The following is a 19,978-nucleotide window of genomic DNA, read 5'->3' as shown; positions in this document are numbered from 1 at the left end:
CAACATCCCCCCCTCAGCGGGCCGCAGTAAAATTATCAAACCTTGACTGGTCCGCGGCAATAAAAAGGTTGGGGAGCACTGTTGTAGATGTTTCAGTGTCAAACTATAGCATGATGCCATTGGTTCAGGTCCTACCCTCCTGAGCAGGAGAAAACAAGCTTGCTCCATCTTCCATGTGACAGCCCTTTAGATATTTGAAGATGGCTATGATATCTCCTCTCAGTCTCCTCTTTGTCAGGCTAAACATACCCAATTCCCTCAACCATTCCTCATAAAACTGGGTTTACAGACCCCCTGATCATCCTGGTTGCCCTCCTCTGCACATATTCCAGCTTGTCAATATCCCCTTTTAAACTATGGTGCCTGGAACTGGACACAGTATTCCAGGGTTGGATTCTGTTAAACGTGTTGCAAACTCATACAGGGAAATGCAGTAGGGAAAGACGGGACTCCACAGCGCCATCTGGTGTCATAGTGTTATATTGCATATACAACACATAGAAAACACGTTTTCTTTACCAAACTTGCCAAGTCCCAGGTGTGGTCTGTCTGAAGAAAGCAGAATAGAGCAGGACTATTACTTTCGTTGATCGGGACACTATACTTCTGTTAACGCACCCTAGAAGAGCGTTATTCCCCCCCCCCCGCTCCATCACTCAATCACACTGTTGACTTGTGTTAAGCTTGTGGTCTACTAAGACCCCTAGATCCTTTTCACCTGTACTGCTGACAATTCACGTGCACCCCATCTTCTATTTGTACAGTATGCTCTTCCTGCCTAAGTTTAGAACCTGACATATGTCCCTACTGAAATTCATTGTGTTAGTTTTGGCCCAGTTCTCTAAGCTGTTAAGGTCATCTTTAATTCTGATTCTTTCTTCAGAGGCATTGGCTACCTCTCCCAGTTCGGTGTCAACTGCAGATTTAAATACTGCTTACCACCCCAACCATAGCCTCACGTTTGATGGCAGTTCAAAAAAAAAGGTTGCACAACTTTAAAAATATGCTCTTCTTTGTGCCTTCTTAAAACATTTTTTGTTTACGCACTCCTATCCAGACCTGTAGAAGTTATTGTGTTTTATTTCTTTTTGATTCACTGATAATTTTAATTGTCCTTTGGAATATTTAAAAAGACCTGTTGTTTAACCATTTTAATGTTTGATTTGTTATTTTTGTAAACCACTTAGATGTTTTCATACAATCAAGCAGTGCCTAAATTTCACAGAACAAAATAAAATGTAGGCATTACGCGTAGTTTGACCTTCAGCTGTTACCCGTCTGGGCAGGGGGAGGGTTTATACAGCGCATGGATCCGAGTGGGTTTCAACTCTATGATATATCCTGGAAGTGATAGGCTGGTCTTATGTAAAGAAAGAACTTAATTGGCTGGGCTCCCTTATTTCACGGTTTTGGAACTGCAGTGATAAGTTATTTATGAGAACTGCAGTGCTGGCTCCATTGCTGATTTAATTATCTGGTGACCGGGGGGGGGGGGGTGTCAAACAGGGAATCAGGCCTTTTATTTATAAAACAATATTAAAAAACACACAATCCAGTTTCATGGCAGCCCAGCTATTTAGTTTTATTCTATGTTCTGTGAATCCGTTTTGCAAAACAAAACACTATATAGCCAAATTACTATTGAAGTGTGCAGGTGGGGGAGGAGGACTGATGCAAATATCAGCACCAGATAAGTGCTACCTTAAAGGTTTTCTTTTAGTGCCTTAAAGAGTAGTTCCATCCCCCCTTTCCTTCAGAATGCAAAGCATCTTCAGCCCAAGCAGCAAATAAATATGCAGCCTTATTAAGGTTTACAGACTTCGTGCGACTTTGCTTTTAATTCCAGTATTTTTTTGTGTTCCCTTTTGTGCTGGCGTTGGTTGGATGCATTTTCACTCTTCGCTTGGCCCTTAGACAATTATGTAACTGGTATCTTTAGAAGCATTCAAGTGTGCTGGAAATACACAAAAGAAGACCTCTTTCAATATATGATGACTGGTGTGTTTGCCAACAACCCAACTTCATTAGAAAATTGGCACGTCCACTCAGTTACCATGTGACACACCGTTAACTGTGGATATTTGTTGCCTTAATGCACAAGTACTCAGGGACTTAACTGATAAGGGGAAAACTCTTCCAAATCTGCTGAACTACACGCTTAGGGTGGCACAGAGCCTTGCAATATTGAAAATCAATAGTCATGTGACAGTTTAAAGATCAGAGGTTCCACGAATTAACTTTCTAGTAGCAAATTACTAGCCTCTTATTTTATTTTCCAAGGGCTAAAATATATGTCTTTTAGATTATACAGCTGAATATCATCATGATAAACAAACATGATAATGAAATAAGGATAGTGGGCAATCAAAGAATCGTAATAGTTAATAGGACATTTTAAATATTAGCATCATTTTTCAATTAGGAATTTGGATAGTTTTTTAAAGCAGTGCAATATTATTCCACTCTACCAGTTTGCTAATGTTTAAAGCAGTGCAGTATTATTAGGCTCTACCAGTTTGCTAATGAAGTACATTTAACAACAATATAAAAGGATCCTGCAAATTTAAATAAACCTGTAATGGCTTACAAAAACACACACAATGCTGTGGTTTAATATTAACCAATGTTCTGATGTCTCCTTTACTATAATATTTAGTGCAATTACCTGAATACCAGTTCATTATTTTAAGCATTATCAACATTATTTATGTATAGCTATGATACAAAATACATTAAAGAATTCAGAACTTGATCATGCCAGTAAAAGAGAAACTGTTCACATCGGAGGGGCAGCAGCTCTGTTGGGTTCACACATATATTTCTTGTTAATATGTTTGCAGAAGTGACATCAACATTTTTTCTTCCTAGTATTTGCAACTCAATGGTTGAAGGTCTAGAAATGTCACAGGTGGGCTGTGATCTGTATGTTTCAGCAAGGATAACAACCCTTCATCTCTCCTGTCCCAGCCCAGTCTAAGCCACTGAGCCCTCTAAGGCTTGCTGATCAGAATGTCAGCGGTTCAAATCCCCGCAACAGGGTGAGCTCCCGTTGCTCAGTCCCAGCTCCTGCCCACCTAGCAGTTTGAAAGCATGTCAAAGTGCAAGTAGATAAATAGGTACCGCTCCAGTGGGAAAGTAAATGGTGTTTCCCTGCGCTGCTCTGGTTTGCCAGAAGCGGCTTAGTCATGCTGGCCACATGACCCGGAAAAACTGTCTGCGGACAAACGCCGGCTCCCTCGTCCTGTAAAGCGAGATGAGCATCGCAACCCCAGAGTCATCTGCCACTGGACTTAACTGTCAGGGGTCCTTTACCTTTACTTTATGCCCCTTGCAGAGTTACAATTCCCAGGGTGGTTTAATACCCAATCTCTCTTCCTCAGAAACCTATGGGAACTCTAGCTCTGTGAACGGCACATGGGTCTCCTAACAATTTTCCGTATCCTTAACAATCTATAGCTCCTGGTATTTATTTTGGGGAAAACACTTAATGTAGTATCATAGTGCTTTAAATGGATGGTGGGAAAGCGTTTGTTTTGACTTCACCCCCTTGTGACAATTCCAACTATATAATTTCTCTGCATTTTCTGTCTGAAACATTCTGAACTTAACACTGCACTACATAGCAGACATAACATGCTGGAAACTAACAAACATTATCCCATTAAATTTCATAGTAAACTAAACTAAACTGCCCTAAAACCAACAGGTAGTAATGACTGCCTCACGTTTAGGCCTCTATATAATGCATTTAAAAACAACAAGAACTGGCAAGAGTTACTAGACTTTCACCAATATATTCAGGGTAGCTTTATTTTAGGAGTAGAAAACAATGATTATTTGCATCTCTGAAAGTATGGTGCAATGGGATGCCCCCTTCCTCTCCCTGCACAGTCTCAAAATTTTCTCCAGAGGGTCCCTGCCCCCCAATCTTCTTGACCAGATTTTGAGGGTACCCAGGGAGCTGCAGAAGTGAGAAGATTTTGAGGCGAGGAGGAAGTTCCTTTGCATAAATAGAAGTCTGTTTCATGACTGGAATGGCAGCGGTGGGCAAAATTCTGTGGCTTACTAAAAAGCCAAGAAGCATCTAATGTCATCGGATAATATTGCCTGTCTAAGTGTGTGTCAGCACCAGAATTCCTGTTCCACCTTATTTCTCTTCTATTCAGTTTGTCCCTAGTTGCTCAATGTCTTTCATTATCACAACACTGCTTATTTCATTTTGCATTTTTGCAACATGTGATGAAAATGGGATTTTTTTAAAAAAAAAAATGAGGGACAGACTTAGTTGTGCCATTTCAAGCAGTGCACTACTGTGCTTCCCCGTAAGTAAACTTAATCAAGCATAGCAGCAGCAATATTGCTGCATCTTCCATTGAGTAAATTTGCTTAAGAGGAAGAGCAGCACTTTAAATCCAAAGGGATAGTACCAAGATATTGCTCCTCTTTTCCTCAGTAAATTTACTGAAGAATAGGCATGGCACGCTGTGTGGAATTTCACAATGCCAAGGGCCTATTCACTTATCACCCCCCTCATATTATTAATAAGCTGCGTGAGACGGGATTGTAGGGCCATGCCTTTGCTAGTCACATTTTGGGTACATTTCTGAACTACTGTATTGTTATTACCATCACCTGCCCTTTGCCAGCAAATATCAGGGTGGGTTACAATAATTTAAAATTCAGTATTAAAAACAGCAAAAACATGGGAGTCAGTTTTATGCATGCAGGGTTCAAAACTGGGCAGGGAGCCTACATGCACAGAGCATGCATTTCACTTCAGAATTTATTTATTTATTGTTATTAATTAGATTATTTTACCTTCCCTTTACCATAAGGTCCCAGGGCAGGTTACAGCAATAATCTGCAGTGTGTGTAGCAAGTCCCCCCACTGTTTGTAAAAAGAGGTTCCCTAGACTAGATGGATGAGCTTTGATCTGCTCTGGCTGGGGTTATGCTCCCTCTAAATGTGTCAGTGGATAGATTTGGGGTACATACGAATCAAATGCTGTTGCTTCAGGCCCAAGTGCCTTGGTGGTATTGACTACCTTCGATTAGCTTTGAATGGTGGCCCAGCTATGCTCCAACCTGATCAGGGAAAGCTTAGCTTCTGTTGTCTACACTTTGTTAACTTCTAGGTTTGATCACTGTAATGCATTGTACCTTTCGAATCAGTTCAGAAACTGCGGCTGGTGCAGAGCTGAGTGGCTCAATTGCTGAGTGAGGCAAGACAGCGCGAGCATATATAGAATAATAGAATTGGAATCCCGCCAAGGGTCATCTAGTCCAACCCCCTGCAATGCAGAAATCTGAACTAAAACATCCACAACAGATGGCCATCCAACCTCTGCTTAAAAACCTCCAAGGAAGGAGAGTTTACAACAGGCATCCCCAAACTGCGGCCCTCCAGATGTTTTGGCCTACAACTCCCATGATCCCTAGCTAACAGGACCAGTGGTCGGGGAAGATGGGAATTGTAGTCCAAAACATCTGGAGGGCCGAAGTTTGGGGATGCCTGGTCTACAACCTTCTGTGGAATTCTGTTCCACCAAGTGATCAAATTAATCAGGGGACATAAGAGGAATACTAGGGCAGGCATGATCCCACACTGCCCTTCACAAAATTATTATTCCCTTAAGAGGCAATGAGTGAATAGGGCTCATTTCAGCCATTGTGCAAATCTACAACAGAGAAGACATTGTAAGGTACCATATTTATAGGCCACCTACTCTACAGCCTTTACTGATGATTTTTTAAACACACACACTTCCTTAATTTAATATATTTATATCCCTCCTTCCAAGCAGCTTAGAACAGGTTAAAATACCATAGTGACAATGTTTTTTTTATATAGAAAAAAACCACACACAACACAACACAAATGGCAGAGTGTCAAAGCTATCAGCAGCAATGTAAACACAAACATCCTTAAAATAACCAAAGTAAAACGGCAAAATAACTTACACACCAACTGCCTGAGAAAATATCCATGAACAGCATGTTTTAACTTGGCACCTAAAACCATTGATGAAGGTGCCAGGGAACTGTCTGTGAACTGGGGACACAACCACAGAAAAAGTTGCCACCTCCTAAACTGTGAAATAGGAGCGTCTGAAGAAGGGTACCAGGGAAAAAAAAAAACCACACTCAGGCTTACACCGGAGAAGAAAGTCTTTGCTATACCTAGGCTCTTAAGAGCCATTAAGTATACCAGCAAGCCAGGTTCAAGGGTCCTGTGTTTGTTGTAAAAGCCCTGAACAAGTTAAATCCAGGATACCTGAGGCATCTCCTGAACCTTTATATCCCAGCTCAGTCATGGAGATCATCTGAAGGAGCCTCTCTGGTGGTTCCCGGGGTTGGTCAGGCTCATTGGATGATGACAAACATTTCGTGTCATTGGCCCAGTCCTGTAAAATACCCTGCCAATAGAGATTCAGCGGCTGCCTAACTGTGCCAACTTTTAAACACCTGCTGAAAACTTTTCTGTTCTGTCAAGCCTATCTACTGATGTTTGTTTTTAATTCTTTTGCTTTTAACTTCCTACGATTCTACTGTATGTTTTCATGTTTTTTATATCGTTGGTATATATTGTGATATTTTTTATTTATTAATACAGCAGTATATATCCATTTTTATAAAATAAAAATAAAGCCAGTGCGTTGAATTGTGCCTGGAAAGAATCTGGAAGTGGACAAGTGCATTTGATATGTTCCATTTGGTAGACAATGCCACACATACTACAGTAGCATACCCTGGACAATACGAAACATGGATAACTATTTCACATATGGCCATTAATGGCTTTCCAAGAATAGCTATGATGCAAGTATGCAAGATTTGCAAACCAATGTGTAAACTGGAAGAAAAACCATCATGTCTGAAGCAGCACAAAGAGTACAGAAAACGAACAAATACATTCTTTGCCTTAGAACACTCACCCCCAAACTGTGGCCCTCCAGATGTTTTGGCCTACAACTCCCATGATCCCTAGCTAAGAGGACCAGTGGTCAGGGATGATGGGAATTGTAGTCCAAAACATCTGGAGGGCCGAAGTTTGGGGATGCCTGCCTTAGAGCAATGTTGGCCAAACTTGGCCCTCCAGTTGTTTTTGGACTACAATCCCCATCATTCCTCACTACTGGTCCTGTTAGCTAGGGATGGTGGGAGTTGTAGTCCCAAAACAGCTGGAGGGCCAAGTTTGGCCATCACTGCCTTAGAGCGTGTAGCTAACCAAGATACAGAAACAGAAACAGAAATGTCAATTTGCCACAGAGCAAGCATTCAACAGATAGTCGGTAAGACTATCTGTTCTGTCATTGCTAACAAATGGTCCTGAAATATCTTCCCTGTCCACGCCACAGAGAAGGTCTTCGTATTTTGGGCCCTCTTATATATCCTGTTTATTGTGTTTTACTTAATGTTGTGTTGGGTTACTAATTCCGCATGTTAGCATCTGTGTTTTTGTATCTATGGGAAAGAGATTTGTTTTCTAAAAAGTTTATGAAGTTTTGGCTTTTTATTTGCTGTGGTAGGCATTTAGAACATAGACGACATATTCATTCTTCCCCCACACACCTTTTTTTTTTTTTGCAATCATGGCAGCCAGAGATGTTTCATTCATGAGACTCGCAATTTCAGTCTTTCTAGAGAGCCCTAAAAAATCACAAGCATTGAGATTAAATTGTGCTGCCAATACGTGAGAGAAGACACCAACACTGGTGACAAATTACCCAAATATGGAATACCCGCAGAGCGTTGCATATTGCAATTGACCTTTTAAAACTCCACTTCCCCTTGCAGTAGAAAGTCTAGGAGTTCCAGCTTTCTCAGCCACACTGCCACTATATAAAATAATCCCGACTAATCTCAAAGTGATGTTTAAAGGAGATAGAAAAGTAATCTAAAGAATAGGTTCTAATTTACTGAACCAACCACTACCGGAGGACTATTATTCAAAGAAATTGAGGCAACAATCTCAGCACTGGGTGGCAACAGGAAGAGGGAGGGTGGAGGATGTAACCAGGAATATAAGCCCTATTGTACATCTTGAGTGTCCATTCCTATATGCGATTTCTAAGGGGAGGTGGTTTTTCAGCTCAGAGACACAGGAGAGGAACCTCTTTACCACAGCAATACTTTGGGATTGGGATTGGGCGAGTGGTGCACCAAAACGCTGACTTGTCTTAAAAACAAACAAACAAACCAGGATATTGACGAAAATGTTTTCAGGAACCTCTTTAAATGGATAAGAAGAGAGGTAACAAGTCAGGGAGTTGGCAGAGGAGGAAAAGGGTTAAACAGTCTTCTTCCACTGCTCTGATCAAAATTCAGAGGTATCTGTGCTAGATTTAAAGTTCCTGTTCCATTGAGAGATCAGGTTTGGCGCCTTCATTTCCCTGACTGAAAAGTCAAGCAGTGGGGTTTATATAGTCCAAGCCTATGGGGGTGTTTCTCCTGTTACAGTCTCTAGCTGAAGGTTGATAAATAATATATAATAATAATAATAATAATAATAATAATAATAATAATTTTTATTATTTATACTGTGCCCACCTGGCTGGGTTTTGATCTTCTGAATAAACATTACTGAGCAGGAACAGACCTTTCCCACCAACCACAGATTAAGGGGCACACGTATTGCATAGGCATCACACATGGCAACAATAAGGCATAATCAAACTTTCCTCTTGGAAAGAGGGAGGAGCATCTGCACAACTAGCAGAGTCAACAGTCCCACAATTTTTTGGGGGGGGGCAGAAATGAGCACCCATTTTAATAATGGACAAAGGCACAGAAACTCAGGAGAACCCAATGCTGTAACCCAGGTGGGAATAAGGGAGAGAGAGATGTGCTTTTTACAAAGCCCCTGCAATTCACCTCTTTTCCCAGCAGGAAAAACGAAAGGCTTGGCTAGCATTGAAGGGGGTGGGGTATTATTATTATTTTATTACATTTATTCATCGCTTTCTGTCTCTAAGGGGCTTGCCATTACTGTATATAAAACACCCAACACCCAACATTTACATGTAAACACAGTACACCGACTAAAACACAGCAGAAGAAAATTAACCACCTGCTTCAGTTTCTTGGAGGTGAGCAATAATATTAATAATAATAATAATAATTGATTATTTATACCCCACCCATCTGGCTGGGCCTCCCCAGCCACTCTGGGCCTCCAAACAGAAATATTAAAATACAATAATTTATCAAACATTAAAAGCTTCCCTAAACAAGGCAGTGAGATCTTTTTATAAACGAGTTTGGATTTTAGTGCTCAATATGTGTGTGTTTTTTTAAAACACCTTCAATAAGGCGGTTTTGAAAGATTGAGAGGGAGGGATATAAACGTTAATAAATAAAAATGAATGCGACTTGGGAGTAAACTTACCTGGTGTTGCTGAGTGAAGAAGCTGGCCCTCCTCTCAGCTGCCTCTAATGGCCAACTCTTGTCCTTTCAGCTAGAAAGCCTGCAAAAGGGGCTACAGGAAGAACCTTGCAAAGCTGACTCCCTCCTTTATTATAGCAGTTCTAAACCCCTCGGGTTCTGCTGGAAGGCACAGAAATGGCGGGAAAGCCTTGCGGGGACCAGAAGAAGCTGCCCAATTGCAGGAAGGAAAGCCCCGCCCTCCTTCTCCCCATTAAGAGCTGTGCTCCCAGTGGCTGCTGCACCAAGGACCTTGTGTAGGAAGTGAGCTCTTCGTCAGTCCACCCAAGACACACATGTGCTTTCATTCTCCTCAGAAGCAGGCAAACCAGCAGCACACACACAAAAACAGAACTGAAAGCAGTAACTGGCATGCAAAATTGTTGTAATGCAGCGTGGCCTCTTTGGGAGTGAAACAGCAGTTCCAGACCGATAAAGCTGGTGTGGAAATAACCCTTATCTGCTGTCTTGTTGTTGAACTACCGCTTCTCACATTCTGCTGCCTTTCACTTTTTGCCTTCCTTCCATAGCTGCCAAGTTTTCCCTTTTCTCACGAGGAAGCCTATTCAGCATAAGGGAAAATCCCTTTAAAAAAGGGATAACTTGGCAGCTATGCTTCCTTCTCATTTAGGTATTTTTGCATACTTCAAGTTGCATTAGGGTGAATCTATTTATTCAGGGTCCAGATAGCTTGTGGGAACATAATACTCTGTGTAGATGGAACATCACAACACCTGTGTCATTTGTGACTGTCACATGCACATGTCTGTTTAATTGCATATAGTCATAGCTATCAACTTTTCCCTTTTCTCGCAAGGAATCCTATTCGGAATAAGGGGATTTCCCTTAAAAAAAGGGAAAAGTTGACAGCTATGCATATAGTTATGCTGCAAAAGCATATACAGCACACTACACCCAGATTTAGAAAGCTGAGGTAATTTTAATCTGTTTTTGTATTTCAACTTGTGTGTTTCAGAGTAGGGTTGTATTTTACTCTTGATTTTATTGCATCGAGGTTTTTTTTTTTACATTCAAGCTGTGCATAACTTATGAAACAAAACAAAATAACTATTTGCACTAAATATAAATATATTTATTTATTTTCATTTTAAACATTTATAGGCTGACCTTTTGAGTAAAAACCCTCTCAAAGCGGCTTACAAAGTAACAGTTTAACCATAACTTCATGCAATTAATAGAACAAAAGATGCAATACAGTCTGTAGTAAAAAGAAAAGAAAAAAGCCTACAACATTAATAAAGCAGCAGGAATAAAAACAAAACAAAACCATAATTAAAACACCTTTTAAAAAGTCATGGCTAAAAGGCCACCATGACTAAAATAAAGAGAGTTCGAAACCAGTGACACACACATATATATACACACATAATGATTGTCACGTGTGATCTATACATAGCAACCTTGCTTTTCTCCTACCCAGATGTGCTTCCTGTGGAGGAAAAGCATAATACTGAGGTGGCTTCAACTTTATAATCCTACCTGAAACAAGACAATTGCAAGCTTCATTTCAGAAACACTGTTCACCGCTTCACTTACATAAGCCATTGTACAAGACAACAGCGTGGTACTTGAGTAATTCGAATGGAAATGTCAAGTTTTCACAGCCTATGATTAGAGGTAAGTGCCCTGCTATTATACAGTAGTTCTGTCAAGTAGACTGGGCTGAGCACATGTCATGACCTCTTCTCAGCAAATGCTTGTCTTTCTCTCTCTCTCTGCTCACAGAGATTCTCACCACCCCCACATTTTACTGCAGCAGCAGTGAACAAAATAACTAACACAACACTTTATGAAGCACCAAACCCCTGCTTTGCCATATCTTTAAGTGACTAGAGTTGTGATTATTCATATATTGTTTAAAACGGTATTGTGTTATGATTTACAAAATCTCTACGTTCCTTATTGTATATAAGGTATAAAATTAATAGTAGGCTCTGTCCTGGAACACCTTAAACAGAGAAAATCCCTCCCTCTCCCTACATTTCTCTTGTCAGCTCTGCCTGAGTGAGGACTTCAGGGTATGGACAATAGGATTTACAGCTTAACAACGTAATCCACTGGTTTAACAAGACAAGGTGCAAGTTATATCATGTATGTTATAGATATGTGCAATAGATTTGGTTAATTCCAGGGAAACGGACCTTTCACTGGTTGCAAATGCTCATTGGAGAGTGGATTTGCAAATTTCCCGCTGTAACAAAGCTATATAATATGTACATGTGCGATCCATCACATGATTTATAAACAAAAACAAAACCTCTTTGTAACTACACTTATGGAAGCCACATTCAAAAAGTTACAGCTTGTATATATGTAAAAAAAAAGCCAGAAAATAAAAATGGAACACTGAAAGTGACCCAAAAAAGGTTTTTCATATAGACTCTGGAAAAGGTTTTAGAATTATATTTTTAAAAACAAACAAACCATTAATCACAAGCCAAAGGTTTGGAGGAATCCACTGTCCACACATTTCATGCAGGGGAGGGGTTCATTGGTTTCCTTCAATGTCAGGGAATGCATAGCACAGCTCATGTACAGAGTTTTCTACCAACACGGAGTTTAGAAACTCCATCTCCTATGTGCCTAACTGTGTGGGCAAGCACAATTGGACCCATGAATAATTCCATGAGATGGGGGGGGGGTTGAGGCTGGGGCTGCGGGGAACGGTTTGTGCATTAGGAAATTCCTATTGCTTTCTACTGCAGAGAATCCATAAGAAAAGTACAATTCTATAGTTTTCCTTTCAAATGAGCTGCTCAGATATTTACTAGACATTAGAACTGTACTTGGTGGAAGCAATCTCCTCTCAGTCAAGTGTAAAGTTGCACTCACAGATAGCTTTGAAATAGCTTTGATTTAGGTCTATGCTGTTTCTGCTAAGCCACATCAACCTCACTGGAAAGTCTCTCTATTACCTGGAATTATGCAGTGGCATCGGCCTGGGACAGGACATAACAGAGGTGGACCAGAGTTGGACCTTCATGCTCCTAGAGTATAATAGGTGGTGGCATGGAACATGTTCTGTTATTCACCTTGGTAGCACATAGGGCTAAATAAAACCATATGGGTATTAGAGACCTGCTGACTAGATTGTGCTAAAGAATTATTCTGGGTCAGTTTTAGTAGATTTGGCAATTTTATAAGAAGCCTCTTCCCCCCTCCCCAGGATCTCTGGTTCAATACGCCTTGGGTACACATTCATTGAGACCCCATGCCTGTACCCCACTTTTTTCCTACCGTATTAAAATAACAACAGTATATGGATCATTTAATAAAACCCATGGTACCTTTTTTTGGCTACACTTTGTGCCTAGAATGGGCGAAACTACACTTTTGTTGGGACGCAGGTGGTGCTGTGGGTTAAACCACAGAGCCTAGGGCTTGCTGATCAGAAGGTCGGCGGTTCAAATCCCTGCGACGGGGTGAGCTCCTGTTGCTCGGTCCCTGCTTCTGTCAACCTAGCAGTTCGAAAGCACGTCAAAGTGCAAGTAGATAAATTGGTACCGCTCCAGCAGGAAGGTAAACAGCATTTCCGTGCGCTGCTCTGGTTCGCCAGAAGCGGCTTTGTCATGCTGGACACATGACCTGGAAGCTGTACGCCGGCTCCCTCGGCCAATAATGCGAGATGAGCGCCGCAACCCGAGAGTCGGTCACGACTGGACCTAATGGTCAGGGGTCCCTTTACCTTTATACTTTCCCACCATTGCCTGTTTTCCGTTTTTGTTTTAATAGGGTATGGTCTCATGTTAGGGGGGGGAGCTAAAATTAAGCTAATATCTTTGCTTTTCTTCTCACAACTACCATGTCTGTTTCTATGCTCTTTCTTTAGGCATGGTTAATCCAGCCCTATTTTCATTAAATACAAATGGAAAAAGCAATGTGTGTTATCCATGCCTGGTCTCCATTATTGTTGCATAGAATAGGAAGAAAAAGAAAGAACAAGATTATTCTGCATGGATATTTGCCTTGAGCATTTTTGGCATTGCAAAACGATAGCATAATTTAGCATCATTCATGATGTAATTGAGGGCTTCTTCTAACAGGCACCCCGCTCATAAGGATTTTAAAACAAGAGTTATTTCTCTAGAAACTCGTTTGATTCTGGATATGCTTTTGCCTGGCAATTGGTTCTCATGATCTGTTTGCATGTCATACATTCCCATCTATCAATTCAACGGTTAAGTTGTTTTCTTTCAGGGAGAACCATCCTTGGGAAATAAAGGTGAACAAGGATATTGGGGACAAAACTGACTTTTTGGAGGGCCTGAGGGAAATGCAGGTAACAGAAGTATAGATAATGTTGCAACATTCTTCAATTATAGACCAGTGGTATTTGTTTTACCTACCGGTACTCACATTCCCGGGTAGGCAAAACATTGCATCTGGGATCAATTTGCTTAAAATTAAAGTGCAACTGCCATCTCTCTTCTATCAAAAGTAAAGTGTTGCAGCTATAACGTACAGACAATTACACATTACTTTGGATTGTAATATTTAGATTTGTGTCATTTCTTATCCAAAGTAAAAAGCATCTCTAAATAAATGAGTGATCTTATACTACATATTTTATAGGCTGTGTACTTAGCAAAATCCATCTATATTTGCATGTGCATATATACTCATGTTATCTTCAATCTCATGCTGCATATTTAGAAAGTTGGAACTTTAATGCCTTCCGCCAAAGTAGACTGAGTGAACAATTAGGCTTGCATGCACAGAAAAACAGGTCTTCTGCAGCATTTTATGGAGGCTTAGATGGGTTGTGCATTAATTCTGAAAGCACAAGCCTTCCAAATCAGTTATACTGCTGTTTGCTTTTCTCAACAAAAAGCTGGAAATGTCTCAATAATACACCTTTTTAAATGTCCATGCACTACCTTTGTCGTCACTTGACACTTTGCAGGTATGATCGCTCCACCCAATTAGGAGCCTCCAGTCACACAATTTGGAGCGGATTGTGAAATGAACTCGCAACCTTCCATGGAAAGAGGCTACAGAAATCAGAAATTATCTATTGTATTTACCTTGGCTCTTCCAATGGTGCTGAGCCTCCAATGAAAGCAAAGGCCTGTACAGAAATCAGAAGACAGATTCGGGGCCCTCCAGACTGTAGGTGTTGTGGTGGGCGTATTGTGCAACATGTTCTTGACTCAATTAGTGGTGGATTTATTCTGCTTTAGCTTGTTGTGAGATGCAATCAATCGTGTTATTGCTCTTCGGAAGGGCTATACCACAGCAAAAGCAGGACAAAAATAAACCAGAACAATTGGGCTTTGTGAAAAGTACAGGTTTTCAGCAAGGAATTGCAGGATAGGCCCTGAATGAAAATGAAGCGGTATGACCACCCCCAAAACTTGTGCAGGTGCATGCAAACAATATTGAAAGTGGGGTTGTGGTGACCATGCTGATAGCATCATGAGCACAAATCATCATGAATGGAGGGACCCTAAGCTATATTTGAGAAGAATATTGTAAGCTACAGAAACAAGAAAACTACATTTGGAATCTTCTTACCTACTAATCTCAAATATGGCTTTGTGCCTATAAAATGTACAAGTTTCAAGTCACCACAGACATTCTTCTAGGTCAAGGAGATATTTTATTGAATATATAGACTCAAGGTTATATGTGAATTTACAGCCATAACTCTCATGAACAGTTATGGGAACATATTTTTAATTTTCAAATAGGCAGCAACTGAAACCACTAATCCATTAATCAACTAATCCACACATTTGGGGGGGGTGTACTTTAATCTAAAATGGCTTAAAGAGTTATCTTATCCCCTGTCCCATCTTAAAATATGAATGTTATTTTAGAATGGATATTAGTTGTGAGGGGTGGGTGGGAAGCTAGCTGGCTTGGGAGTCTGGGTAATGGGATACAAAGCCCTTCAGCTCTAGGTCACTGGTTCAAATCTAGTACATGTTGTCAGTGACAGAAAATCATTGCCATCTGATTGCTGTTTGACAGTTGTATGTGTCTGCAACTGCTGGTGGTCGGATGTACATATCAGTGCACAAACTGGAAGACAGAGGCTCTGTCACAGCATCAGTGAAGGCTGAGTCGGATGTGGAACTGAATACATACCCACACACAAGAGCAGGCGCACAATATTACATTTCCAGTTAAGTTCACTGGGAAAATAGTTCTCTTGAGGAGTTTCTTTTTATATTGCCTATGAGCACATGCAGCTTTCTAGTTTAGACTAAGTCAAACCATTGCTTAATATAGTCCAATATGGTCTATTCTGCCTGGAAGTGGCTCTCCAAGCTGTTGTGCGAAGGTATTCCCAAGCACCACCTCCCTTAGTTTCTTTTACATGGAAATGCCAAGAATGGAAGTTAATAATTTCTGCAGGAAAAGTATTGATTTGCCACTGTGCTGTGGCCCCTTGCCCAGTTCCTTTTCAGTTACACAAACACAATGGTGAGCACAGACCCATCTTTGTTCAGGACTCAGCCATGAGTCCTTGGGAAAAGAAATACTATCTGGAGACCTAAATTTATTTATTTAAAATATTATATGCCACCATTCTATGCACTGCAATTGTAGGGAAGGGCTGCAGCTCAGCGGTACAACATCTGCTTTCCATGCAGAAGGTTCCAGGTTCAGTCTCTGCCATCTACAGCTAGGGCTTAGGAGAACGCTCCCTGAATTCCTGGAGAACACTGACAGTTAGTGTGGAATGTGTGAATATGGGAAGCAGCTTTCCTTGAATTAAGTGATTACAATAAGGGGGTGGTGGAAAGAGGGAGGCTTGCTACAGTGTTGGTGAAAATAGCTATAAACCTGGGAAGTTGCATCACAGAATCATTAGCTGCAATGAAAATCTGGTTCCATTGCAAAGGGAGTACAGTTAGGCACCAACCAGTCTGCTTTCTGATGGAGTACCCTGACATCACTATGCCTCTCTTATTCTGGACTGCATCTTTGAAATATTTGCAGACATTCTGCCTTTTACCACCTGATAGCCACTAACAAAGAGAGTCTTGTGGGGTTTATTAAGACTAACAGATTCATTCAGCAAAAAGCCATAGGAGGATGATAAATGCCTTCCTAGAGGATGATATAGTTCCATCTAACCTTAAGATGGCTGTTGCAAGACCTTTATTGAAGAAACCCTCCCGGCATCCCACCATACTGGATAATTACCAGCCAGATTCAGATTTGTCATTTTTGAGAAAGGTAGTTGAGCGTACAGTGGTGTCTCAGTTCCAAAGATTCTTGGAGGAAGATTATCTAAGATCATTTCAATCCAATTTTATGCTTGGCTTTGGGACTGCGGGGGGGGGGGGGGTTGGAGGATTTTGTTTCACTACAAGCCACCCACATGTATTTGGGTTTTTTTATACTTATAAACAGCTTAGAAGTCTATTTGGGCACTAAATGGCATGTAAAATAATGATGATGTCACGAGTCTATATTTCCTTCTAATTCTGCTGCCACCACAATACTTTAATAAAACATTCCCCTTTATACCACCAACAATATAGCAGTGGGGTATTAGGCTATGGATATGGGATGAGCACACACAGAAAATTATTGAGTTGATAAAGCAAACACGTTTATTTTTATTTACATAGAATATGCTTTATTAGTTGCTTACATGAATTGTGCAGTGTTTCTTTAAGGAAGCTGTTACATCCTTATCTAAATTCACTTTCCTAATTAAAATCCTTGTTGCCAGTTACCCTACGCCTAACTCCACCCCAGTTAGCTTTCCTGGAAAGACACAGAGGACAAGGCTTGAAGGTCTCCCTCAGGCCAGATGAGTGCATGGTTCAACCTAATCCCTCAGCAGTAACTTACATTGGGCTCTCAAATTCTCGACAGTCTTGCTTCAGCTTCCCCTGAAGTCTTGCTTCTGGTCAGGCAACTTGAGAATCAGGACACTGCCAGGAAGATGTCACACAGTTGCCTCCATCTGATGCCTCCTTGCTTACTGAGGCTGCCTTCTGCTGCCACTCTGGCCAGAAGCTATCCTGGAGAACCGCCCTGCCTGGAGACTTCCTCTCCTGGCTGGCTCTCACAGCATTAACTTTCAGTGATCCCAGCTTTTCTTCTGCTTCCTCAGGTTCTTCTCTGACTGAGCTGCTCACACAAACCACTCAAATGCAGTGACTGTCTTGTATACAATTTGGGTCAGCACCCTGGGGCCAGAGACTCTCAGTTACCTTAATACCTGCCAATCCACTGCCCTTTTGGTATGATCTAAGGAGAGCCCATATAAAGTTTCCTAAACCAGCCTATCAAAATCTTCCTGTTAGTCTAGCAATGATAGCAAAACAGCAACACATGCCAATGTTAAAATAATTTCAAAATATTTTTTTTTCGAGACAACAGCCTGGTATAAGAAACAAATACTAAAAGTTGCAATGTCCAATGACCTCTTTGGGCACCATATGCTTTCCCTCTGTGGGATATTCCAACGTCGTCTTGTGGTTGGTGAAGCCTCTGACTAGGTTTTGAGAATGAGCAGGGCATGCAGTACCACAGGCACTCCTTAAAAAGCTCAACCAGGACCCAGTGATGTGCAGTAACTATTAGCCACAGAAACCCCTTTGGCGGCGAAGGTAGTGGGGAGGGTGGTGGCAGATTTATCTGGATCTATGTCAGTCTGGGTTTGGGCCTGGTTTTGGTTGCAAATCAGCCTTAGTCACCCTGGTGCGTGGCCTTTATTGAGAGTGGGATGGTAGATTACATGAGAACCAGTAAATTGAGTATGGGAAGGTGGAGGTTCCAGCGATGTAGCTAGCCGCCTGGCTGCCCGGGGCGGCAAACCCAAAGGCACCCCGCTGGGGAGGCGGGGTGTCCGTCATGCACGGCGCATGCACGCACAGGAGGCATGCGACGTGGCACACCCCATGAGCATGCCGCGGAGTGAGGCAGCCTCGGTTGCATCGGGGCTTCTCCTCCATGGCGGCGGCCACAGTGGCCGTCAGAGGTGGTCAGCCCCTCCAGTCTGCTGCCCCCTGCCCAGCCTGCTGCCCAGGGCGGTGCGCCCCCGCCCCCCTAATACTACACCACTGGGAGGTTCTCTGGGTAGGTAAATCCTGTTCCTGTTGCCTATCCTAGACAGGGTTGCACTCCTAAAGGAACAGGAATGTAGCTTATGGAGGTGATACATCATTGTCATTGATGACCCAAGTGACTTCTTGGAGAGCCAGTGTGGTGTAGCGGTTAAGATCGGTAGACTCATAATTTGGGGAACCGGGTTCACTCCTCCACATGCAACTGCTGGGTGACCTTGGGCTAGTCACACTTCTTTGAAGTCTCTCAGCCCCACTCACCTCACAGAGTGTTTGTTGTGGGGGAGGAAGGGAAAGGAGAATGTTAGCCGCTTTGAGAATCCTTTGGGTAGTGATAAAGCGGGATATCAAATCCAAATTCCTCTTCTTCTTCTGTGGCTAGAAGTGCATTTCCCCCAGTAGCAGCAATGGCTGGATGGCTGGATGGCTGGATGGATGGAGCAGTGAAGGATTATTCTCCACCCTTGCTATGGAGGTTGCTGCTGTAGGCAGAATGAAGGAAGCTTGCCTTTACAGGCCTGCAGCTGTCCAAATTCATCACTGCAGCCTGCAAGAGTATGCAGACAATAAATATTCTGGGTAGTATCCAATGCACATGTTCCATTAGCGCAAGGATTTGTGCTTGCCCAAGTGTCATAGGCATCTACAGAGCCCTGGACTAGATTGGCCTGATCCAGCAGGTCTGTTAGAAGTTTTTGTCCCTTAAGATATGAATCTAATCAAAAATACACAAATAAATTGAAAAGAGACAGATATTATAGCCTATTTTTATTCTGTCCTTTCTCCAAGGAGCTCAGGGCAGTGTACCTAATCTTTTCTCATAACCACCTTGTGAGGTAAGTTAGGCTGAGAGATAGTGACTGACACAAAGGCCATCCAGTAACCTAACCAATACACCCCACTGCCTCTCTATTATGGGCTGTGCATTTATTCAGATTTCCCACCATGGGACTGGACATAACACACAAAGAAGAAAATATACTTCCAGAAATAAAACTCCCTCTCAGGTAATCAATATTTTAGTTTCCATGTCACTTTAAGATTAAATTATTTCCTAACCTGTTTATAGCACCTGGTTGTTGTTGTTGTTTAGTCGTGTCCGACTCTTCGTGACCCCATGGACCATAGCACGCCAGGCACTCCTGTCTTGCACTGCCTCCCGCAGTTTGGTCAAACTCATGTTCGTAGCTTCGAGAACACTGTCCAACCATCTCGTCCTCTGTCGTCCCCTTCTCCTAGTGCCCTCCATCTTTCCCAACATCAAGGTCTTTTCCAAGGATTCTTCTCTTCTCATGAGGTGGCCAAAGTATTGGAGCCTCAGCTTCACGATCTGTCCTTCCAGTGAGCACTCAGGGCTGATTTCCTTAAGAATGGATAGGTTTGATCTTCTTGCAGTCCATGGGACTCTCAAGAGTCTCCTCCAGCACCATAATTCAAAAGCATCAATTCTTCGGCGATCAGCCTTCTGATAGCACCTGGTGGTTTTTATTAATGCTGATGG

At 41.9% G+C, this 19,978-nt stretch overlaps 1 long non-coding RNA gene across 1 annotated transcript in view; it reads right to left on the bottom strand.

The window, feature by feature from the left end:
• The window catches only part of LOC118096428 (uncharacterized), a 59,414-nt gene extending 48,646 nt beyond the window's left edge, over positions 1 to 10,768 (bottom strand). The window contains exon 1 of the long non-coding RNA XR_004693920.2: positions 9,389 to 10,768. This is a non-coding gene — a long non-coding RNA (uncharacterized LOC118096428). The remainder of the gene's footprint in view (positions 1 to 9,388) is intronic.
• Positions 10,769 to 19,978: the final 9,210 nt, after the last annotated feature.

The sequence above is a fragment of the Zootoca vivipara genome, chromosome 5, assembly GCF_963506605.1.
Source record: "Zootoca vivipara chromosome 5, rZooViv1.1, whole genome shotgun sequence".
NCBI lineage: Eukaryota > Metazoa > Chordata > Lepidosauria > Squamata > Lacertidae > Zootoca > Zootoca vivipara.
Note: the sequence above shows the minus strand (reverse complement) of the source record. Positions and strands in the feature narration are given on the sequence as shown.